Raw genomic sequence first — 26,299 nt, 5'->3', positions numbered from 1 at the left:
TGGGGGCGGGTGGGGGGCGGGCGTCTGCCTTGACGGCTAGTTGTTGGGAGCGAAGGCCGCGGCTGGGCAGGGTGGTCCCCAAGGGCCCAGACGAGGCCTGGTTCCCGGGGCTGGGAACGGGCGGCAGCGAGGCCTCCGCCTCCTCCGCAGATCCTCCCGGGCCCCCAGGACCGCCTGAGTGTCCGCCACCCATCCCTACGGGCGTCCGGAGGGGAGCTAAGCTGGGGCGCAGCAGCCGGCCTGGGACCCCAACTTCCGCGTGGACTGTCCCCTTAACGCCTTTCTGGCCCAGCGCTGGAGGCGCTCACGGTGTGTCCGTGGTGCCCGGTGTTATGTACGGTGGGGGTGTGATACCCAGTGTGTCCATGGTGGTCGGTGTTACATACCGTGTGGTCATGGTGCCCGGTGTGTCCGTGGCGCCTGGTGTTATATGCTGTGTGTCGGTGGTGCCCAGTGTGCACCTGGTATGTGGTGGGGCATGATTCCTAGTGTGTCCATGCTGCCTGGTGTGTCCGTGGTCCCGAATGTGTGCCTGGTGTTATATACCGTGGGAGCATGCATGATACCCGTTGTGTTTCTGGTGCTCAGTGTGCACCTGGTACTTGGTGTTATATGTGGTGGGGATATCATACCTGGTGTGTGCATGGTACCTAGTTGTCTCTGGTGCCTGGTGTTATATACGGGTCCACATGGTTCCCGGTGTGGGCATGTCATACCTGGTGTTACATACTGTGTGTTCATGGTGCTTCGTGTGCGCTTGTGGGGTGTGTACATAGTACCCGGGGTCCTGTGAACTCAAAGCAGGTACCCTGTTGAGGGATGGTTGCCTGAAGGTTGGAGGGGCCCGCTTGGGTCAGATTTTTAGAGGCCCACAGGGCTTATGAGATTTAGGTCCTGGGTCCGTTGGTCTGCCTCACCCAGGTGTTCTGCATCCTACGGTAAGCGGTGTCCTGTGGAAACAAGAGACTGCTTAAAAATAATTTAGTCTGTTTAAAGGCAGAGAGTAAAACGTTTTTCTTTTAAACCGAGAAATGTAGTAGTTGTAACTTAGTAATTATGGGATGCATAACCTTTTCAGGTTTTTGGGTCATTGATTCTAATTAATGGTTTGAAGTTAGCAGAGAGATAGTCTTGGTTGTACTTTAAAAGTTTGAGTGCTTTCTGGTAAGCAGGGTCACCTTTGTGACTTTTCTGAATTCTAACTTGTACAAGCAGGAGATAAAATACGAATTTTGTACAGGCATGTTATTTTCTTTGTCTTTAGCGTTGATTAGTCATTATTTTGGTGGACTCTTCTTTATAAGATGGCCAAGTTAGAGAATCAGAGGTCAGAAAATATGGGCTGTGATTATGACAGAATCAATAAAATATTTTTCTTGCTTAACTCCATGCATGATTAACAGAGGATCTCTATTGTGGTACTTTTTCCCCTTAGATGTTGTTCATATGTTTCTCCTTAGATGTTGTTCATATGAAAATGGAATCTCCCTTTTACATTTTGTAATTGGGCAGTTTATTTATTCAGTTACCTGTTGCAAGGTGGTTAAATAAACATATATGTAAGTGCTCCCAGCTTTACAAAGAAAAATCAATTAAAATGTTAAAATTATCTCCTTAGTTCATATGCAATATTCCTAAGATATCATTACATTGATACTTTGAGTGTATGTCATCTTGCATGTTTCCATGAATTGACCTGTGTTTATTTGAACTCTCACCTTTTTGTAACAGTACCCACTTTTCCTTTAAGGGTTGTTCAGGTAGTGTATAAGAGAGACATCCATACCCTTTGGCATACCTAAATTGAGACACTGATTGAAGCTAATTAAGAATTTTAACATTTGTAATAAAGTATCAAATACTGTCCTACTGTTGCTTAAAGCCCTAAACCTCTGGTATCAGATTTTGTTTAACTACCCCTACCATCCTTCAGTTGAATTCTCCATAGAAAACATTTAAGCCAAGAGGCTGTATCTGGAAAAAAGAAGAAAATGTTAAGGAGAGGAGTCTGACTTAAAAAAAAAAAAAAAAAAAAGTTTCACTGTTTGAAAACCTTAACTTGGACTTAACATTGAATTTTTTTACAGGTTGATTAGATTTTTGTAATTTGGAGGTAGTATAGCAACATGAGTTTGAGGCCAGGTGACTTGGGTCTGAATCTCACCTCTGTCATTACTAGCAGAGTGATCTTGGGCAAATTATTTAAACTTGCCATGCCTGGTCTCAGTTTCCCCATCTGAAAAACAAGGAGTTTAATTGCTATCCGTATCTCTTACATGAAGACTTTCAGTTACTTTGTTTCAGTGGCATTGTCAAAATTTCAAAACAATTTAAATCTGCTTTGGTACCGTGATTCTGTGAAGATCAATAGTGATCTGAAGGTTCTCCATATCATCAGTGGTCTGTCTTCCTTTGGTCTTGATTTTTGAAATGTTTTTGTATCCACAAGTTTATAACATAAATGAGTACCATGATGAAAATAGGCATCATATATTGTATGTTTACCAAGTGTCAGCCATTGTGCAAAGTTCTTTATGTACACTATCCCACTTTTAAAAATCATACACATGATCATCTTAAAAGCATAGCAGTCTTCCTTTTAACTGTGTAAGGTCCCACCTCCTTGTAGCACACCCACACCCCTCAACACACATACATACTCTCTATAATAAGAAGTGAATGAACTATCGGTAGTAGTTTTTTGAGAGAATATGATCTATATAACATACAGGCTTGAGAATCTCTGTGATAAGAGGTGAAATGATAGAAATGAACATAATGGAAGGGAGATACAAATTGAAATCTAAATACCCATCAGTATGATGTAATATCTCACATGTAGTATCTTAAACATATGTGCTGCCTTAAGGAAAGATCTTTTTGGGTGTGTGTGTGCCTATTACTGATTTTCCACTTAGAAAATTCTTGGAAAGCTATTTACAGGCATACCTCAGAGATACCATGGGTTCTGCTCCAGACCACCGCAGTAAAGGAGATATCACAATAAAACAAGTCATGTGAGTTTTTTGGTTTCCCAATGCATATAAAAGTTATATATACACTATACTGTAGTCTGTTAAGTTTGCAGTAGCATTATGTCCAAAAACCAGTATACGTACCTTAATTAAAAAATACTTTATTGCTAAAAATGCTAACCAACATCTGAGCCTTTAGTGAGCTTTAGTAGTCACATCAAAGAGCACTGATTACAGATCACCATAACAAATACAGTAATAATGAAAAAACTTAAAATGTTGCAAGAATTACCAAAATGTGACACAGAAACACAAAGTGAGCAAATGCTGTTGGAAAAATGGCGCCAGTAGACTTGCTCAATGCAGGGTTGCCACAAACCTTCAGTTTGTGAAAACAGTATTTGTGAGGGCCTGTAAGGTGAAGTGCAATAAAATGAAGTATGCCTGTAGTTTGTATTGTGAAAATGCTGTACAATATTTGATATCAAATTACTTACAAATGCAAATAAATAGTATGCAAAATTTTAAAAATGTTTAGTTGGAAATTAAGAAAATACTTGTAGAGACCATTATGTATTTAGTAGGGAAACTTAGCAAATTGTTAGGCTTAGGTATTCGACTCAATTTTACAAATCTAATTTATGTTCAACTAGTAAATATTTAGACATCTTTCATTGTATTTTGGGGGTTTGTTTTCTATTCATCAATACATAATGGCTAATCATTTGCCTAACTTCATGTGAAATTAAAGAAATAGACAAAGAGATTAATAGAAATGACAAAGGTAATGGAATACTGTCATATCAGCATTTTTAAGGGATCATATGGACTCATCTGTTCTTCAGAGATGAGAGGAATATATTGAGTAGATTACCTTGTACTCTTATATAGTAGTTGGAAAAATGTGTTGCTGAAAACTTATACATAGTGTTTTAATTTTGTAAACTGAGTAATATTTAAGTATAGTAAACTAGTTTTGTTTTAAAGAAATGCTTTTATAGTTGTTCCATAATGTTTCATAAGAGCACATTAAAATAATATTGTATTTTCTTATAATAGGTAGAATATGTTTTGATATCTTGAGTTCATTCATTGTTATTTATTGAAACTGCTATGTGCTAGATACTTGCTAGATAACACAGTTACTGAAGCAAGTGCAATAAAGTGCAACAAGAAATTAAGTACAGGTGCTGTGGAGCAATGTTTGTGAGTTAGGGTACATTGTATTTGAGCTGAGATTACTTTTGAAGTCTTAACACTGATTTCAAATTCATTCTAATTTGTAACTTTGCGACTTTATTAACTACTTGAGGATTTAAAAAAAACTATTTAATTTTTGGCTGTGTTGAGTCTTTGTTGCTGCACGCGGGCTTTCTCTAGTTGCAGCGAGTGGGGGCTGCTCTTCGTTGCGGTGCACGGGCTTCTCATTGCGGTGGCTTCTCTTCACAGAGCACGGGCACTAGAGCGCACAGGCTTCAGTAATTGCAGCACGTGGGCTCAGTAGTTGTGGCTCACGGGCTCTAGGGCGCAGGCTCAGTAGTTGTGGCGCACGGGCTTAGTTGCTCTGCGGCATGTGGGATCTTCCCGGACCTGGGCTCGACCCCGTGTCCCCTGCATTGGCAGGTGGATTCTCAACCACTGCACCACCAGGGAAGCCCCCACTTGAGGATTTTTAAAAATAACTTTGTTATGATTAGTAATTTTTTTTTGTTCTCCTGATACTATCTAAGCACTAAGATAGTCCCACTTAAAACCTTTAATATTTTTTCCTAATTTGACCTGCTTGTGTGCTAAGTAAACTTAAAATAGAATTTAAAGAAGGAAGACTCTTCTTTCCTATCCAAGCATTTATCATGTAAACAAAAGAAAGATATATACAAATAGTTAGAAATGGATTTGTTTTGAGAGCTTGTTACTTAATACCAACTCTCACAATTGGGATTTAAAATGCTATATTTTTAAAATGAGGAAGATACTGTGGCGTATTGCAAGATAATCTGTCATAAATACATTGTACTTCGATTATGTACACACATTATGTCCCTTTACAAGTCTTCTTTGTAAGCAGTTTTTAGAAAGCTGTTTTTCATTGTAAAGGTATTGCTTGTGGCAGCACCACTGTTTGTAAAGGAAGGTGTCATTGAGCACCTACTATCCTAGGCAATTTACATACTCAATTTAGTTCTCACAGCAGCATAATGAGGGAAGTATTTATTATAGTATGATTATACGATAAATTATAATATTATACAGCACAGTTATAAGTATTATATAACTTATAATAGAGAAGAGACTTGGAAGAGTTAAGTTATTAGTGCCTGGGGTCACACAGAACACATGATCAAATGGGTATTTGAATTCACGTCTATAACTAGCAAACCTATACTCCATTAAAAAAAAAAATTTATTTATTAACTTCCTCCCTCCCTCCCTTCTTTCCTTCCTTCCTTGGGTCTTCGTTTCTGCGCCGGGCTTTCTCTCATTGCGACGAGCGGGGGCTACTCTTTGTTGTAGTGCACGGGCTTCTCATTGCGGTGCCTTCTCTTTGTTGCAGAGCACGGGCTCTACGCGTGAGGACTTAAGTAGTTGTGGCATGTGGGCTCGTTAGTTGTGGCTTGCAGGCTCTAGAGCGCAGGCTCAGTAGTTGTGGCGCGCGGGCTTAGTTGCTCCACGGCGTGTGGGATCTTCCGGGACCAGGGTTCGAACCCGTGTCCCCTGCATTGGCAGGTGGATTTTTAACCACTGCGCCAACAGGGAAGTACCCCTATACTGCATTTGGCTGCTCTGTCTCCCTAAAACTCACCAACTTCTTGGATCTTTGTACTCATACACTGTCATCTTACAAGTATACATTTATGTCTGCAAAAGTATGGAATAGTAACAGAACGTGAAACTATGCTCACTCTTCTTTAAAAAGTAGGAGGTGGAAAGAAAGGAATATTAGAAACCTCCTGGTAATCAGAACATTCCATACGTAAAGTTCTGGTTAATTCCAGTTTCACTGGTAATGACAGCTCGTAACCTAAGAACAGGCATAAATAACTGGCTCATTTTCTTGCTGTAACTATTGGCAACTCACATTATGAAGATAACTTGCCACAGGGTGTGTGGGGGGGAACTTACAATCATTTTAATACTTATGTATAGGAGAGAAATGTTTGAAAATATTTGAAATTAACTTTACCACTAAAGTTTTTGTGCTGCATTAGAAGGGGCAGTCATTGTCTTGAGGAATCTTGTAGTATTCCTCTGTTGGATAAGTTCAATTTGGATTGAAATAGCTAATTTCTTGAAAGTTACTCTAAGTGCTGAGGCTTCAGGAGTCAGTAGGTGTTTATTGTCTAAAATAAAATAGTGTGAAGCATATGGTGAAGAGAGACATAGATCAATTGAGTTGTAGCATGCCCAGGTTCAGATTGTGTTGATGCGCATCAGTGGGGATATTACATAAGGTTTTCTCATATTTAATAGTTATAGAAAGATTTTTTAAAAAGAAATAGTCTTTTAATGAAGGCTAAAGTATCTCTGCTTGAAAGCTATTATGAATGCTTTATTTTTTTTTGTAGATTCTTGATTTATCTGCTTGTTGATTGCTTTTCTGTCTCAAATACCCATTTGATCATGTGTTCTGTGTGACCCCAGGCACTAATAACTTACCTCTTCCAAGTCTCTTCTCTATTATAAGTTATATAATACTTATAACTGTGCTGTATAATATTATAATTTATCATATAATCATACTATAATAAATACTTCCCTCATTATGCTGCTGTGAGAACTAAATTGAGTATGTAAATTGCCTAGGATAGTAGGTGCTCAATGACACCTTCCTTTACAAACAGTGGTGCTGCCACAAGCAATACCTTTACAATGAAAAACAGCTTTCTAAAAACTGCTTACAAAGAAGACTTCAAAAGGGACATAATGTGTGTACATAAATGCTGTTAGGGAGATCAAGTTCTTAAGTTCTTAATTTTCAATTGAGTTTTGACATGGAGCCCTTCTCAAATTAGTATTGAATATATATACTTTAGCTGGCCAGTACTTGTGGTAGGAACAAGTGAGATTGATTTATTTGGGCTTGCCATTGATACCATATTTAAAAGGTTTTCAGGGCATTTTATTTACTATTAGAGATGTTATCTTTTTAAATTGTAGAGGATATAAAGTTTAAAGTGGTTTATTTTTCTACTGTACTTGTAATTTAACATTTCTTTTATGTTTAAAAATGTCACACTTAGTGTAATGTCAAAATACCTGATATCTTTTATTTTGAAATAACGTATTTTCTTATTCTGCACATATATTTTCTACACATACAGTTCTGAAGAAGCCTCTCGATTGTGATCAGTATTCGTGTTAGGTTGTTTTAATTAAGAAACTTCCATTTGAGTAATTTGAAAGTTAAATTTTATTTTCTTATGATTATTAAAATAAACCTAGCTTTAGTCTCAGTTATTTCCTAGTGAATTAAAAGCTGAACAACCGGGCTTCCCTGGTGGCGCAGGGGTAAAGAATCTGCCTGCCAATGCAGGGGATACGGGTTCAAGCCCTGGTCCGGGAAGATCCCACATGCCACGGAGCAACTAAGCCCGTGTGCCACAACTACTGAGCCTGCACTCTAGAGCCCGCGAGCCACAACTACGGAAGCCCGCTCGGCTAGAGCCCGTGCTCCACAGCAAGAGAGCCACTGCAATGAGAAGCCTGCACACTGCAATGAAGAGTAGCCCCCGCTCGCCACAACTCGAGAAAGCCCGTGCGCAGCAATGAAGACCCAGTGCAGCCAAAAATAAACAAACAAATGAATAAAATATTTAAAAAAAAAAAAAAGGCTGAACAACCACCAATCCAGTTTAAAGGTAGACTTTCTCTTGATTCATTTGCGTATTTTAAACAAATGCTAACAAAAAAATACTGTTGTAAGCCTTATTGAAGTAGTACTTGCATCTTATTTGTTCTTTTAAATACATTCTTTGGGATTTTGGATGACACTTTGGAAGCTCTTGATGGTACACTGGTTCTCAGTCATGACTGAGCATCTGAATTACTTTTTTTCTTAACAAAAACATTAAGTCAGAATCTCTGGGGATGGGTCTGGGTTCTATTTTAAAGTTCCAGTTGGGATTTTTTTTTTAACTTTTAAAGTTACAAATTTTTATTTTTTTAAGTAGGCCAAGTATATATGACGACTTCTAGAAAGTTCTTTTTATAATGGCTTATAGAAAATGATGTACTCTACAACCTTCAGCTCTCTGTCTCAGAAATTATTTTTCAGGAATCTTATTCTTGAAGTTTCCTACACAGGATAATCAAAATAGCCTGAAAAATAAATATATCCCAGAAGAAAACCTCAAGTCTTTTCAGGTTCCTCAGAAATGCTCTGGTATTGTCACTCTGCTGATGGTCAGGGAAGGTGGATAGCAAAGGTGGGGTTGGTTGGTGTTTCCTAATGGTCCTGCATTGTGTCTGAGGCAAATGATGTCCGGGGGTAGGCTGCCACCCAGTTCAGTGTCTCTGAGATTTCCTGTAGTTTGAGCAGTGGCCAACTGTTCCTGCAGGTTGTGGAGTAAGCTTGTGACCCTGACAGGCATCAGAAGCACTTGGATGTCTTTCCCTGGGCGATTATGCCAGCCATGGTGAAGTTGTGCCTGCAGGCGATAGTGGGACCATCTGAGGAGGTTTTCCTGGCACTGCTGCTTAGCAACCTGGGTATCCTTGGCCTTTGTCTGGATTTCAGGTGATCCTTGATGTTCCTAGAGATTGGGGGTGTCATTTCCACTTACAGGTTGTTCCCCAGAGATAGGGCCAGAGCAGGAGCAGATTCATTGTCTAAACTGAGTACCAGAAGATTCTGAGGGAAGAAGCCTGTGAGCTGTGAGATTCACTGTCACTGCAGTCACTGATGGCCAGTATCTGTGTTCTCTCCTGTTCTTGCACTTCTCCCTCAGCATGCTGAGGCTTCCCAGTGGGCTTCCTGAGGACCCATGGAGAGCCTGAGAATTTGCACGGGTTTCTCTTCCTTCCTCTCTAGTGCAGAATCCATCAGTCTTCGGAAGTCAGGGCTTTAGAGGAGGAGGAGTGGCCTGGAGAAGCCTCATTTGGCCTGGTGCTGACTGTTGGTCTTCAAGTTCTGAGCAGGTCATTCGCTCTTCCAGCCGGATGCCACAGCCTCCTCTGCAGGCCGTTTCCCACTGACATCAGTCCTCTCGCTTTTGTCTATTTTAAAGTGTGTTAAGTCAGATTGTCTTAAATAAACATAAATTTCTCAGTTTTAGATTACCAGATATGTTCAAGAATTATATTGGTTGCTCTTGTCAGAACTGCATTTTTAAATAGAATATTCCTATAAAATTGGACCTTGCAGAACAGAGTGGAAAATGTTAGATGGGTATACTATTACAAATTATTTTATATACTGTTTGTTCCTAAGTAGAGATACTATTTCATAGAATGATTCTAAGTATTATAATAATAGGGAGGGAAGAGGATCTGACATCTGATTCATAGAGAAAGTAATTGACTAAAAAATTTGAATTCTACCACATGAAATGCTGAGCTGAAAACTGGTCACTGCGGTCTCTGCTCTGTCTCCTCAACTCAGGGAGACCACAGGCTCTGTTCCTGTTTTCTTTCCCTGCACTGTGGCCTGAAATCTGCTAATAGGCAGTATTGGGAGACAATTGTAAACCTCTCCTCATTCATTTTCCTTCTCCCAGAGCTTATAATCCTGTCATCAGGATATTTTGGAGTCTGTTCTTAGTCTAATTTTCTAGTCTTATCTCCTGTTCCCCTAAGTAAAACTTTTACTTCAGCCAGTTATGTTTATTCTTTCAATAAGTGTTTTCTTTAATGCACAAGTAGTACTTTTATATTAATAATACTTTATAACTTTTGCTCAGGTATCCTCCTTTCCCCTCCGCATTCTGCCCCCAGTGCTGAAGTTAGCTTAAAATTTAATTTAAAATTTGTTGGCATTTGAGATCTCTATCAAGTTTCATCTTCTCCATCTTATTGCTATCCCACAGTGATCTGTCCCCTTACAGCATTTAAAGTTTGCCTCAACTAGTTCTTATTCTATATTGCCTTTTATAATCGTCTTATAATTATCTTACCTTTCTATAATTATCTTATTTTCCCAGTTCCTTGACCTGAGAACACTAACTTTTAAAATTTCTTTATAATACCTAGTACAGTGCTGTACATATAGTAGGTCACATAAGTGCATGTAGGTAGACAAAAGAATGCCCCTTTATCTTTTCAGTGCCTACAATGTATAGGCAAAACCCGAATTCTGGATGAATTTACCCTAACAGCCTGCATGCTGGTAGAGGGAAACTACAGAGCTCATGACACTGTATGTAGGTTCTTGGAAACCAACATACATGGTCATCTGGGCTCTCAGACTTTCTCTGATTAGTTCACCGTCCACTTTCAATAATGGCTTACTAAACTTTCTTCACTTTCCTCACACCTCTCTACCCCCCATTACTCTTGTAGAGAAGTTTAGCCTCTTTTTCCAGAGGAGAAGGAAGGCTTCCTGTGGGAAGTAACTTGCTTTACTCCAGATCTGCAGACATGCCTGCCCTCACATCTCCTCTCATTCTCTTCACCTCTGTCTCTGTAGATCATCCCTTCTGAAACCTCTTACCTATCTCATTTGCATTCCCTTCTATACTTGCTCTCTTCGATTTTCATTTAGATATACTCTGACATCATCTCACCGTTACAAAACAAACAAAACAAAAAACAACAAAAATCTTTTCAGAACTCCACATCCACTGCTCTGGTTTTCTTTTCTCCCCTATATAATCCTTCTCCTTTCTGAACACTTATCCAAAGAATCATCTTTCTTTTTGTTTCTGTACTTCTTCCCAGTCCAGCTTCTACACTATCAGACGACTGAAGCTGTTCCAGGGAGGTGCTGTGACTGCCAAGTTGCTGAGTCCACCTGAGCCTTTCAGCCCTCCATTCTACTTGACTTTCATCAGCCGAGAGGCACAGTTGACCATTCCCTTTTTGAAACGCTCCTTTTTGTTTTTGTTTTTTGTAACGCCACACTCTTTTGCTTTTCTTTAGAACCTTTGGCTGCTGCTTGTCTGTTTACCAGCTGCTCTTCTACTGCCTAGAATGAAACATGAGGTGCCCCCCACTCTACCCTAGGACTCCATTCTTTCTTCACTACCTGCCTCCCTCCAGAGTCTCACCCCGACTCATGGTTTCACTTACCACCAACATGGGAATAATTATTAGATCAGCTAAGGTGCTTTCAGCCGGAACTTACAGAAGAACTTGACTCAAACTGGCTAATGCAAACTTATCTTCTCATCTAACTGGAAGTCCAGAGAGAGGATAGACTCCAGGTGACACAAGCAACAGCTCAAAGCACCATCTTTCCTTTGTCCAGCCCTCAGCATCAGCTTTATTCTCAGGCTAGTTCCCCTCAGGGCGGCAAGAAGGCTGCATCAGTTTTGGGCATCATATTAAGACCTAGTGATATTTAGAGGGAGAAGAGGCCATTTTTTAGGGCTAGGAATTGGTCCTAAAAGTAGCCCTAGCACACTTCTCCCTCATTGAGTCATATAGCACTTGATGGACTTGATGTCAGCTGATAAGGAAGATGGAATTACCATGATTGGTGCAGGCTAAATAGCTGCTGGGAGTCTAATCACTGTCTTCTGTTGGGAGTCTAATCACTGTCTTCTGCTGAGAATTCTTCAGTGGCTTCCATTGCCCTTAGGTTAAAGTTTCAAATCCTTTATGAAAGGATTGGCTTATGAAACTCCATGTAATCCGGTCCCTGTGTACTGTGCCACGTGTGGTTATGGCCATGGCCATTTTTAATGCTTATGAGATGGGATTATTTCAGAAAACAGTATGCCTTCATAAACCACAACTAATAATTATATTCTTTTTAAAGTTTCCTGGAGACTCACTCTTCTCCCGTTCCTTCCCACTGTTTGCTCCTTGACCTCAAAATTCTTAACACAGTGTCTGTCCTAGACAGTCATTACTCTATTAGAAATGTGAAATGAGACCAGACTTTTTTGACGCTACTTGTCAAGATTATGGGAAACATGTTTTACCCAAATTAAAACTCAAAGTACTTTAGAAACAGACATTGTATTAAAATAACAAGTATTTGGCAATTTAGCTATAGGAAGTGCTGGATTTATTTGCAGACATCAGTGTCTGCTATTGCTTGTGTCTGCTGTACACATTTCACAGTGTGTAAGATAATTATAAGATTTCAGATTTTCTTGCGTAATACTTTATACACTTTCAAAGATATTATAAGCTTTGTGTTGTATATTATAACAGTTCAATAAGACAGTATGAAAAACAAGACAGGAATGTGTGTTCCCCAGTCCTGCCCAGAGGCCATTGCCAGCCTAAATGCCCGCTGTTCTGGATGTTTGACATTAGTGCAGGAGGAGTGCCACATGTTCTCACCCGTCCTGTGTATTTGCTTTAATCTAGAAAGTGGTTATATAATTTCTAAGTTCTTTATTCTTTTGCTCATTCATTATGGTAAAGTAGATGTAGTTAAGTGGGATATGCTCCTTTGTTGCAGTAAAATATCCTTGTATGGACTGCCAAATAATTGAGGGTTTAAACAGTTATAGTTGATTCTCATGCATTCAGAATCCAAATAATGGAAAAGTTCAGTTGCAAACTTTGGTCTCATTTCATTAATTAAAGAGATGGTAATTGTAAAGGTAAATGTATTAGGAAAAAAGAGAGGTCAGTACAGACTGAGAAAGCACCTAGATCTTGCCTGTATCAGTATGTTGTGATTATTAATGTGCGTGAAAGTATAAGCCGTTATTTGAGTTGTCTACCTTTTAAATTCATTCAAATGTTTATTAAGCAAGACATGTTTCTTTTAGTATAAACTGTTTGCATTGGATAAAATTGACTGATTTTATGTTGTCTCTCTTTGACCTTGAATACATTCAGCATGGTGCTAATATGTACTCTAATTCATATTCCATCAGTTCTGAAGTACAGAACTGCTATTTGTCATTTTCTTCAGATTTCACATTTACCATTATACAGTCTCCAAATTATGAGAGACTCCTCTTGAAAAACATTTTTTGAGAGATGAAACATTCTGGCTAACTTAGCATGAGCTGGTATGGTTGCTGTGTAATAAATGAATGGCTAATTTAAAATAATTTTTAATACAAACATTATACGCCTTATTTCATAGATATCTAAGTTCCTATAAGACAGTGATTGGGTCACTTTAAAAGCCTTATTAGGAAGTTAATGTTATGAGCTGATTATAGGGACACAGTAATCCCTGTTCTACCATGCTGGTATTTATCCAGAGTTGGCCATCTCTAACTGGAAACATCATAAAAGCTTCAGTTTTCTTCATCTCCCTACTTAAAATGGTTTTCAGGATGTTTATAATGTTATAAAAATGGTATTCTCAAAACATTTAAAAAGTAAAGATCACATTTTGTTATAATTTCGGTCGATTTTTGTTATTCACTGTAGTTATGTTCTGTAAGGTCACCACAAACACTGAATCAGCCAATACGGACCCTTTACCCAAGGGGAAATGCAGGGTTCAGTACCTGCAAGCCTCTGGCCACACATTTTCCTAACCAAAATTTCCAATGAATAGGTTCATTTGCCAACATCCTGGTAAAAAAAAAAAAAAAAAAAAAAGGTCTCAGTGTCCAAACATGTTCTCCTACAGAGCACTTTTCCTGTAGAGGATTTGCCTGCAAATTTCATTTTTCACATGATATCACCTTTTGAAACCTGCAGGCCAGCTCTAGCTGAGGAGGGTTTAGCATTTTCCTGAACCCTGACGTGATTGTGAATTTCTGTGGCTTTCAGCCTCAGGACAGCGCTGCCCGCTGCACTTTTTATGGATCCAGGAGCTTGGCAGCTTTCCTGTCTTCTCTGTAGACAGGTTCCTGGTTCTGGATGTTGGGATGGTTGAGTCTTTAGGAAGCACCTTAACAGGGCCTGAGCTGCGCTCACCAGACACACCAGGTGCATCCCAGCCTTTGAGGCCCAGGAGACAGGACACACCTCAGCACTGTGGGGGCCATTTTTAACAGCAAAAACACCAACTTAAAAAGCACAACAACTCCAGGCACGTGGCCTACATAGAGTTGGAAAAGGACACTGCTTGACGGAGCTGGAACATGAGGGCAAAGCGTTGCCCTGTCCCACCTCGGCTGGCGTGTGTGCCTGTCTGCCAGTAACTGCCAGAAGGCCATGAGTGTTGACTCGGGGTCACAGATCTAGCAAGTAGGTGAATTCACAATGTGGAATCCACGAATAATGACAACTGACTATAGATGCAGTACTAAAGTTCTTCTGTGTCAGGGTTTTTATGATTTTCATTTTTGTATCTTTTATTTCATTTTATAAAACTAAATATTGTGCTGAAATTTCACGGCTACAAATGAAATATAAGAAAATTCCTCTTAGATTTTTTTTTTTTAAAATTAAATTTGCAGAGACTTAGAATTTATTTATTTATTTATTTATTTTTGGCTGTGTTGGGTCTTCGTTTCTGTGCGAGGGCTTTCTCCAGTTGTGGCAAGCGGGGACCACTCTTCATCGCGGTGCGCGGGCCTCTCACCATCGCGGCCTCTTTTGTTGCGGAGCACAGGCTCCAGACGTGCAGGCTCAGCAGTTGTGGCTCACGGGCCTAGTTGCTCCGCGGCATGTGGGATCTTCCCAGACCAGGGCTCGAACCCGTGTCCCCTGCATTGGCAGGCAGATTCTCAACCACTGTGCCACCAGGGAAGCCCTTCCTCTTAGTTTTGAATTCTATTAATTGGACATTTTTTTCCCTGTAATTTTATCTCTTTTTACAAGCTAGGTAGGGCTTAGTATATACTAGGCCCTTGGTAAATTTGGCTTTGAAAGAAGGATTAGGATTTTTTTTTCAGAAAACATTTTATATGATTAAACAAATTACATGTATTTCAGAGAAATTGAGATTTTATGGGGGAAAAATGTACATTGTTTTGGTATGTGTTTTTTAAATATCGAGGAAAGTGTTTGATACCAGGGGCAAAAACTGCAGAGGGAAAGATTGGCAAGTTTGATTACATAAAAACTTAAAACTGAAAAAAAACTCATTATAAACAAAGAAGGAAACTGGGACAATATTGGCAACATAAATGATAACCCAAAACATACTATTCATCAGGTGTTCATAAAGAATTTTGAAGAATCATTAATAAAATGGCAAGTCATATAATAGGAGATAGAGAACACAGTACTTTTCTGAAGAAGAGCTACAAATGTTAAAGAACCAAACAAAACAAAAAACTTGAAAGATGTTTGGCCTCAATGGCAATTTTAAGAAAAACAAAATATGATACAATTTTTGCACTTTTGGTTTTGGCGAAAATTAAAACGAGACCAAAAGATCTAAAAAGACTAACTAATAATCCATAATAATTATGATCTAAAAACACACACGCTTTACTCAGAGGAGAGCTTCTACCGTCTTCCACCATGACCGAGGTCCTCCCTGGGAGACCATCTGTCATGAGGGTGTTTTTCTGATATTTTGGTGGACAACACATTTAAAACAGTTAAAAAAGGAACAAGGAATCCTTTGAGAAATGCATACTAAGAAGAGGTTACTGTGCCACTGAGTGTGAACACTGAGGGAGAAGGTAGAAAATTACAAAAATCAAGCACGTGAATGCAAAAAGCACGCCTGTTTGGTTTGCAGCAGTCAGTTTGCCCCCTAGGGGACATTTGGCAATGTCTGGAGACATTTTTGGAAGTCAAGCCTTGGGGGATACTCTTGGCATTTGGTGGGTAGAGGCCAGGGATGCTGCTAACACCTTACGATGTACAGGACAGCTCCACAACGGTCATCTGGCCCACAATAGCCCCAAGGTGGAGAAGCCTGGTGTAGGGGCAGGCAGGTCCTGTGTACCTCAGGGGCGTGTTGATGTACTGCTGCAGGTGATGCTGACCCTGGGTTGTTAAGAAAATGTGTTTGTTATATACAGCACGCCGGTTAAACAGGTGTGGACATTTCTAATACGTGTATGTTAGATTTCCAATCACATTGTTTTAAGAAATTTTTAATGCATAAAAAAATCATTTACTTGGAAAATCTTTATATCTTATTTTTAAGGATAAACTAGGCATTAACTGTATTTTAGTGTTTTAACTACATGAGTTACATCACTGTAACTTACTGGAAAATCTTTTTATCTTTTCATGTGATTGCTTGCTTTTTAAAAATTAATTAATTAGGCTGCGCTGGCTCTGTGTTGTGGCACGCGGATCTTTGTTGCGGTGTGTGGGATCTTTGTTGCGGTATGTAGGATCTTTAGTTGAGGCATGCGGGATCTAGTTACCTGACCAGGGATCAAACCCGGGCCCCTTGCATTGGGAGCACAGTCTTAACCACTGGATCACCAGGCAAGTCCCCTTCATGTGATTACTTTCTCAACATAAATATGCTAATTACAAATATGATACATGCTTTAGCTTAAAGGTCCTTAAAGTTAAAATAGTTCTCTAACCTTTAGATAATGTGAAAACCATGTATTTGGAAGTATACTGGTGGATTATATTCATTTGGGAGGTAGCATATTTGTGGAGTGGAGAATTTCTCATTGTTTGGTCTGAGTTTTCATAATTTTCCAGGATATGGTTCAGAGGACTTATTTAGTAAAAACACAAAATAATTTGAGTCAAATTAAAAATTCAAAAAATACCTTTATATTACTCAATATTTTAGGTTATGTAGGCATAGATCTTTTCATTGGTACTGGGGAGTCAGTGGTATGTAATCTATCATTTCTTTGATATTTTTTGCTGGTAGGGGGAGGAGGATATAAAGACTCAAGTTTGTTTTTTTAACTGAATTTTATAACTTACACTTAATCATTGTTTTTGTTATTAAGGATAAATTACTATGGACAGTAATGAACATTTGATACCTTTGTCTTGGGAATTTGAGGAAAATAATTTAGATTTAAGATATATGGCAAGATGTTAATTGTTGAAGCATAAAAGGTTCATATAATTCTTTATATACATACTTTTGTATGTACTTGAAATTTTCCATAATAGTTGTTTTAAAAATCTAGTAACAGTGAAAGCAGACAGGAGCTACTCCCTAGTGGGAAGGGAGCTGGTCTCAGGCAGGGAAGGGGAGACACATTTAAAAATAAGTGATCATGGTTTGAAATTTCCTTTTAAGTTGAAAACTTTTAATAGAAGCTATAAAATAATCCTCTCGTGACTCCTCACATCAACAAAATGACATGTTTGGTGACTTTTTAAATGCACAATTCAGTTGTTTCTAGTACATTCTCAAGGATGTGGAGCCATTACCACTATGTAATTCCAGACGATTTTCACACCCCAAAAAGAAACTTCGAATCCATTAGTACACTTCCCATTTCCCCTCCCTCGACCCAGGCAACCACTCATCTGCTTACTGTCTCCATGGATTGGCCTATTCTGAATATTTCATATCAGTGGAGTCATACAACATGTAGTCGTAGTCTTTTGTGTCTGGCTTCCTCACTTAAAATGATGTTTTCAGGTTTCATCCATGTTGTAGCATGTGTCAGTGCTTCATTCCTTTTTATGGCTCAGTAGTACTCCATTGCAGGAATAATATTCCATTGGATATACCACATTTTGTTTATCCATTCATCAATTAATGGATATGTGGGTTTTCACTTTTTGGCTATTAAGAATGATGCTGCTATGAATATACATGCACAAAGTTTTGTTGGACATAGGTTTTTTAAATTGAGGTATAATTGACATATAACGTGTAAATTTAAGGTGTATGTGTTGATTTGATACATATATATTGCCCTATGATTACCACCATAGAGTTAGTTAACACTTCCATCACATAACGTAAGTATCATTTCTTTTTTGTGGTGAGAACATTTAAGATCTAGTTTCTTACAACTTTCAAGTGTATAATACAGTATTGTTAACTATAATCACAATGCTGTGCATTAGATCCCCAGAATTTATCTTCTAACTGCAAGTTTCTACCCTTTGATGAACATGTCCCTAATTTACTTGGGCCATATGCCTAGTAGAATTGCTGGGTCATATGGCAACAATTTTTCTCCCTTCTTTTGAGGAGCTGCCAAACAATTTTCTAAAGCACCTGTACCATTTTACATTCCCACTAGTGATGTATGAGGATACCAATTCCTCTATATCTGTGTCAACACTTTTCTAGTTTTTCAGTATAGCCATGCAATGAGTGTGAAGTAGTATCTCGTGGTTTTGACTTGCATTTCCCTAATGACTAATGATCTGGGCATCTTTTCATGTGCTTATTGGACATTTGTATATCCTCTTTGGAGAAATGTCTGTTTAAATCCTTTTCCCATGTTTAAACTGGATTGTTTGTCTTTAGTCTGAGAGGTGAGAAATGGTATGTTAAAATGTTGTGTTAAATTACTCTTCTCCAATTATGAGGCAAATTAAGCATCTTTCCATAAGTTTATGGGCCTTTTGTATTACTTTTTCTGTTTTCTGCCCGTCCACATCTTTTGTCCATTTTTTTCTATTGGGTTTTTGAGCTTTTTCTGAAAGTTGAGGTTATTTACATATTAGTGATATGTAATTTATGACATAAGTGCAAATGTTTTTTATACTTTTACCTATTCAATTTATCATGTATATTTTTACCTTGGTTTTGCAGTATTTTGGCCATGCAAAGGGCTATAATTGTGTTCATTTGCTTACTTGTTTTTAGATTTTTGTTTTTGTTTTTTGTTGTTATTGGTCATGGTAGTTGAATTTATCAACCTTTCCCTTATTTTTTTAATTGAACTATAGTTGATTTACAATATTGTATTAGTTTCAGGTGTATAGCAAAGTGATTCAGTTATATATATGTATTTTCAGGTTATTTTCCATTATAGATACTGAATATACTCCCCTGTGCTATACAGTAAATCCTTGTTGCTTATCTATTTTATGTATAGTAGTTTGTATGTGTCAATCCCATACTCCTAATTTATCCCACTCCCCCTCCCTATCCCATTCTCCTGTTGTTTTGCTTCTGGATTTTGAAACACAGGAATGTTTTTTTTTAAACTCTCGGTTTTAAAGGAATTTATCTATGCTTTCTTCTAGTATTTGGCTGGTTTCATTATTTTTATGTGTAGACTTTTGAAACATTAGGAATTTATTCTAGTGTATAGGTGGAAAAATCCAGTTGTCCTAATGTTATTTATTAAAAATCCTTCTTTTCACCATTGATTTGAGCTGTTGCCTTTATCATATAATATATTTCTGTAAACATTTGGGGCTAAATCTGAACTTTCTATTTTGTTCCAGTAGTTTCTGTCTTCTTATGTGCCAGTACCTGACTATGTTAATTGTATATAATTGATTATGTATTAATCCCTGGTAGGGCTAGCTCTTCCTCATTGTTTTTCTTTTTTGGAAATTCTTGCTTATTCTTCCGAATGAAGTTTTACAGAACACTTTTCTAGCTCCAAAGGAAATGGAGTTTTAGAGTGTTTTAAGTGAAATTGCATTAACTTACAAATTAACATAGGAAGAATCGACATCTTTATGATATTAGTCTTTCTAGCCAAGAAATGGTATATCTTTCCATTCATTCAGTTATATATCTGTGTTTTTCTGGAGGACTTTATAATTTTTACCATACTGGTTTTCATATATCTTAAGTTTATGAGTAGATATTTCATTTTCTTTTATCTTTTATTATCATAAATAGGATATATTCTTGTATTATTTCTTCTAACTCTTTATTGCACATTATATAAAGGCATTGATTTCTACATGTTAATTTTCTATCCTGTTTTACTAAATTTCCTTATTTGTATTTTTGCATTCATTCTTCATATTTTTCTGGATGCATAATCATATTATCTGCAAGTAGAGGTAGTTATTCCTTTTTATTCCAATTTCTGTTACTCTGATTTCTTTCTGTTGTGTAATTGCATTGGTAAATACCTCAAATGCAATATTAAATAAGAATGAAGGGCTCCCCTGGTGGCACAGTGGTTAAGAATCCGCCTGCCAATGCAGGGGACACGGGTTCGAGCCCTGGTCCGGGGAGATCCCACATGCCGCGGAGCAACTAAGCCCGTGCGCCACAACTACTGAGCCTGTGCTCTAGAGCCTGCGAGGCACAACTACTGAGCCTGTGTGCCACAACTACTGAGCCCGTGTGCCATGACTACTGAAGCCCGCGCGCCTAGAGCCCGTGCTCTGCAACAAGAGAAGCCACTGCAGTGAGAAACCCGCGCACGGCAACTGGAGAAAGCCCGCATGCAGCAACAAAGACCCAACACAGCCAAAAATAAATAAAATAAATAAATTAAAAAAATAATAAAGTAAATAAATAAATAAGAATGAATATAGTGAGGAACCTTAACTTGTTCTTTACTTCAGCAGAAAATTATCTAATATTTCTCCATTAAGTAAAATGCTGGCTTTGTGGCCAATATGTGTTTATCAAAGAAGTATCCCTCAGTTCTTAAATTCTTGAGCTGCCTTTTTTTTTTTTTTTTTTAAACATGAATGGGTGTTAAATCTTGTAAGGTGCTTTTTTGGTACTTACAGAGGTGATCATATTCTTCTTAGCTCTTCTAATATTTTTAATTGTGTTAATGTATTTCCTAATATTGAACCATCATTGCATTTCTAGAATAATGCATTTATTTTAATGTGCTGTTTGATTGTTTGCCAGAGTTTTATTTAAGATTTCTGCAAGGATATCTATAAACTTACATGTATTATTTGTTGTTTATAGCATAAGCTTTTGTGTTTATTGACTCTAAGATAATTGCTCCGTTTCAGTCTTACTCCCTGAGATGACGTCTTGATGCCTCTCATGCTCTCCCTAATATGGGACTGGATTCTCTCTGGGTCTGCTGTAGAGCTTTTGGTCCAGGAGTTCCCTTTGCCTCCTTTCTGTGCTCAGTCCTGTTTCCTGGACAATATGGGATCTCCTTTTCTTATGATTAATCTATTGATATTAGTAACTTCCTGAGAAAGAGTGCATAGGACATAGATTTTGGGGTCACCTGCATGTTTGAAAATCTCTATTCAACCTTCACTAGTTGATCATTTGAATAGGAATTTAGGTTGAAAATAATTTTCCCTTCAAATCTACAAGGCACTTGCCCATTATTGCCCAGCTTCCACATTGCTGTTGAGAAATTTGATACATCTTGGTTTGTGACCACTCCCCATTGTAGTGGAAGCCTGGAGCTCTTCTTTTTCTTTCTTGTATTTGACATTCTAAGTTGATGTGCTTTGGGCCTCCTGCCATTCATGTGCTGGGCACTTGATGGAATCTTTCCATCTGTAAATGCCTATTTTCAGTGCTAAGTACTTTTCTTGAGTTATTTCTTGGATAATTTTCTCCCCTCCAACTTCTTTTCCTGAAACTCTTGTTATTCAGATATTGTATCACATAAAGTTTTTTCCTCTAGTTTTGGATCGTGCGTTTCTCGTCTTTTGGTTCTACTTTATTGGATATCGCCTCAACTTTATTTTCTACTCCTTTAACTGAATTTGTTATGCATCCTATGTAAAAATTTTCTGAATATTCCTGTTTATGTTACCCTATTTATGGTTTCATAAATACAGTTCCTTTTCCTACTCTTCAATGATATTAATTATGTATATTTGGAAAATCTTTACTGTTCCTTCATTTTCTATTTTGAGTTGTTCCCCTCTTCCCCACCAGGCCCCAAGCTTTTCTCTTTGCTTGATATACCTCTTTTCTCTCTTTTATTAAGAAGTGGTTCTCAAATGTCTGGTGATCCTTGGCTGTAGGTTTATATTTAAGGGTGAGATGCTAGAAAGCTAGTTGAAAATTCTGTGTATGGGCTTTACTGTAAGGATGTCAGGTGGCTAGATAGCTGTTTCTTTAGGTTCCCTCAAATGTTAATGTTTAAAGGCCCTTCCTCTGGGATAATTTTATTTTTCCAGAAAGGTCTCACTTGGCCTCTTGGCCTGAGTCTGGAGTCTGGCAGTGGAAAGGGCCTGCCAGCTATTCACAATTCATTATGTAGCTTTTTACTTAGCTCCTTGTTTTTAGTCTGTATCTTACCACTACTATTCTGTCATGCTAGGTTCAGTCTCTCTGGTTTAGCTTATTCATAGCCTGTATTCCTGTTCCCTCAGGGATGAGGATGGGTAGCTGTTTGACAACCTGATGTTTATTCAACATCCCAAATTATCCCTGTACCTGCTGCATTCTATTCCCAAGTCTTTCTGGAGTTCTAGGCAAGTGGCTTGCGTTTCATCACTATTTCCCTATGTAAATTTGATCTTCCTCTGTTTGGCCAGAAACTTACAATTCCTATATTCATTGTCTTTCTTCACTTTTTGTGGAGTATATGTTCATCAAAGATGTTTGTTTTTGTTTGTTACTTTCAGAGAAGGGGTAGAAAGGTCTTTTACTCTGCCATCTTAAAATCTGTAATCAAAGGATAACCTTCTTGAAACAAATCAGATTATGTTATCCCTCCTACTCCCCTGAAGTTCAAAATCCTCTCAATTGCTGCCCATTGAAATTATGTGGAAATCCACGCTGGTTATTCTGGATTTTGGATCCCGTGTGGTCTATTCTTAGCTTCTGCCTCTTAACCTCTGCCTCTCTGCCTCTTTTCACACTGCAACTCTCCTTATTTACTACATTCTAGCCAGTCTTTTCTGCCCCTCAAATATACTAAGTTCTTTCTCACTGTGGCCTTTGCATGTGTTTTTCCCTTTGTGTGGCTTGCTCTTTTTCATCATTCAAGTCTTACCTCAAATAGAGTCTCTTTAACTTCCTATGATAGTTAGGATTGGTTAGGTCATGCTGTGATAACAGGCAGCCTCCACATCTCAGTGGCTTCTTGAATGAACAGCATTCCCTTGCTCATCTGACGTGTTCCTCACTGATTGACTGGGAGCTCTGCTGTGTGTTGTTCTCATTCTGGGATTTAGGATGACAGAGCAGCCACCATCTGGAGCCATCACCATTGCCCATGGCATAAAGAAAAATAAAGCATAACAAATCATAGATTCTAAATCTTCCCAAGTGGAAGTGGCGTAAATCCCATTTACTCAGATTCCATTTGCCAAATCTAGTCACATGGCCAAACCTAATTTCAGGGCAGTGGGGAAGTGCAGTCCTACCAGTGCCTAGGACAAGAATTAGAAATATTTGATGATGAACAATACTAATGACTACCATAGCAACTTTGACCAACCAGTGTAAAGGAACAGTGCTAGGGTTCTCCAGAGAAACAGAACCAGTGGTGGACCCCCTCTCCCCGCAACACACATATGCACGTGGAGATTTATTGTGAAGAGTTTACTATGTGTTTATGGAGGCTGAGAGGTCCCATGATCTGAAGCTTGGAGACATAGGAGCGCTGATGGTGTAGTTTCTGTCAGAGTCTGAAGGCTTGAAAGCCAGAGGAGCTGATGGTATACATCTCACTCAGGAGAATATGAGATGAGGTGACCCAGCACAAGCAGTAAGGCAGGGAAAAAAGGGCAAATTCCTTCTTCCTCCACCTTTCATTCTATTTAGGCCCTCAATGGATTGGATGAGGCCCACACATAGTGAGGAGGGAAATCTACTCTTCTGAGTCTACTGATTCAAATGTGAATCTCATCCAGAAACACTATCTAATCAGCTATCTGGGCACCCTGTGGCCAGTGAAATTGGCATGTACAGTTAACCATCACAGTAGCTCTCCGCATTGCCTGTTATTTTATTATTTTCCTTCTTTTATTTTCTTCATACGATTTATCACTCACTATCTGATTTCATCTTACTTGTTTTTATGTTTATGTTTTGTCCCCCTATATAAGTGCAGGAACCTTTCTGAGTTGTCCACCACTATATCCCAGTTACCTAGAGCAGCGCTTAGCAAATAGTAGGTACTCATAAACAATGGATACATGATGACTAGATCGATTCTTTGATTCTTTTTTTAAAAAAATAAGTACAATAATGACAGCATTTTCCACTAAAGGGACTTTATACTTTCATAAAACTACTTCCATCTTCTAGTTTCCTTAATATCCATTGAACAAAATAAAGTATGCTTTTAGTATGAATTGCTATAGACAACTGAGGAGTTTCTTTTAATTTAATAATTTTTAGGTATTTGAAACATTTTAGAAAAAGTTAAGAAATCACCACCATTAATCAGTATAAAACAAAGTTATGATTAAAAAAAAGGTATTATGCTTGTAATTTTTTGAACTTCTAATTGTAACATTCATTTATTTAGGTCACTGATAAAAAAACTTCCTTGGTCCAACAATATGGAAAAACAAAATTAGGAGTGTTGTCTAAAAGCAAATACTTTGAGGGAGTTCCCTGGTGGTCCAGTGGTTAAGACTGTGTGCTTCCAATGCAGGGGGCGTGGGTTCGATCCCTGGTCGGGAACTAAGATCCCACATGCTGTGTGGCGTGGCCAAAAAATTAATTAAAAAAAAAAAAAAAAAAAGCAAACATTGGGTTGGCCAATATTCAAAATTGGGTTTCCCAAACGAACTTTTTGGCCAACACAAAACTTTCACCTCTTAGCTATGTAATGTTTTTATAACATACTTGTTTATTTTCTATAAGGAGAGAGACATTTGTGTTAATCATAATTTTCATTACAAGACGTTAAAAATAAAAACAACCTTTTAACCTACATCTTTTCAGTTCCTTTTGTCTCTGTGGAAATGAATAGTTACTAGCTTTACTCCCTTTGTTTTCAGATGACATTCTTGCTTATGAAAGAAAAATTTGTTTTTTCTGTGAATAAAAAAGTTGTCACATTTTGGAAGGTTTAAGCTTTATATAATAACAAGCTGCTTTTTGTTAGCAGTGTAAAATTTTAATAGAATAGTTTTTGCAAATTGGTATTCATTAGGTTTGCACGCATTATCCACTTTGGTTAAAATTACTTAGGGAAAGCAGAAAAACTAACAGATTTCATAATATAGTTCTAAAATTTTGTTTAATAAGTTGTTTATAAGATCAGTTACACCCAAATCTCTTCCATAATTTGATTCATTGCAGACTTCCATTTTTATGGAGAAACGTGCTGTAGATGGCAAAGCTGTGCATTAGGTCATTTTTTGTATGTGTTCATGTGTTTTTGATGTGTTCAAAATGCAAAAAAAAATTTTTCATTTGAAACGTAGACGACATGTAACGTATTAGTTTTAAGTATACAACATGACTTGATATACCTATGTATTGTGAAATGATTACCATAGTAAGTTTAGTTAACTTCCATCACCTCACATAGTTATGTATATTTTTTCCTTGTTGTGAGAACTTTTTAAGATTTACCCTATTAGCCACTTCCAAATATATAATACACTATTGTTAACTGTAGTCACTGTGCTGTACGTTATATCCCCAGGACTTATTTATCTGGAAATATTTAACTGGAAACTTGTACCCTTTGACCACCTTTACCCATTTTTCTCCCACCTTCGCCTGCCTCTGGCAACCACCAATCTGTTCTCTATTTATAAGAGTTTGGTTTTTTTAGATTTCACATATAAGTGAGATCATACATTATTTGTCTTTCTCTGACTTATTTAGCTTAATGCTCTCAGGGTCCATCTATGGTGTTGCAAAAGACAGGATTTCTTTCTTTGCTATGTCTGAATAATATTCCATTGTATATATATACCACATCCTCCTTATTCGTTCATCCATTCATGAACACGTACGTTGTTTCCATCTTTTGACTATTGTGAATAATGTTGCAGTGAACATGGGGGTACAGATATCTCTTTGAGATAGAGTTTTCATTTCCTTCAGATAAATACCTAGAAGTGTGATTACTGGATCATATGGGAGTTCTATTTTTAATTTTTTCTTTTCCATTATGGTTTATTACAGGATATTGAATGTAGTTCCCTGTGCTTTACAGTAGGACCTTGTTGTTTATCCATTCTATATATAATAGTTTGCATCAGCTAATCCCAAACTTCCAATCCATCCTCCCCCACCCCACCTCCCTCTGGGCAACCACAAATCTGCTCTCTATGTCTGTTTCATAGATAAGTTCATTTGTGTCATATTTTAGAATCCACATATAAGTGGTATCATATGGTATTTGTCTTTCTCTTTCTGACTTACTTTGCTTAGTATGATAATCTCTAGGTCCATCCATGTAGCTGCAAATGACATTATTTCATTCTTTTTTTATGGCTGCATAGTATTCCATTGTATATATACACCACATCTTCTTTGTTCATTCATCTGTTGATGGACATTTAGGTTGCTTCCATGTCTTGGCTACTGTAAATAGTGCTGCTATGAACATAGGGGTGCATGT

General features: G+C 37.9%; 1 protein-coding gene across 16 annotated transcripts in view; it reads left to right on the top strand.

Annotated features, from left to right (window-relative positions):
* ZMYND11 (zinc finger MYND-type containing 11) overlaps positions 1–26,299 on the top strand; it is a 130,159-nt gene that overhangs the window by 1,279 nt on the left and 102,581 nt on the right. The window contains exon 1 of one of the 16 annotated variants that reach the window (XM_061179734.1): positions 7,816–7,834. The exons of the other annotated variants lie outside the window; for them this stretch is intronic. The gene's annotated coding sequence lies outside the window, so the exon portion shown is untranslated. Of the gene's footprint in view, positions 1–7,815; positions 7,835–26,299 lie in introns of those variants that run through there. 16 annotated transcript variants of the gene reach the window in all.

This window comes from Eubalaena glacialis, chromosome 2, assembly GCF_028564815.1.
Source record: "Eubalaena glacialis isolate mEubGla1 chromosome 2, mEubGla1.1.hap2.+ XY, whole genome shotgun sequence".
NCBI classification, from domain to species: Eukaryota; Metazoa; Chordata; class Mammalia; order Artiodactyla; family Balaenidae; genus Eubalaena; species Eubalaena glacialis.
This window is presented reverse-complemented; position numbering and strand designations above follow the sequence as displayed.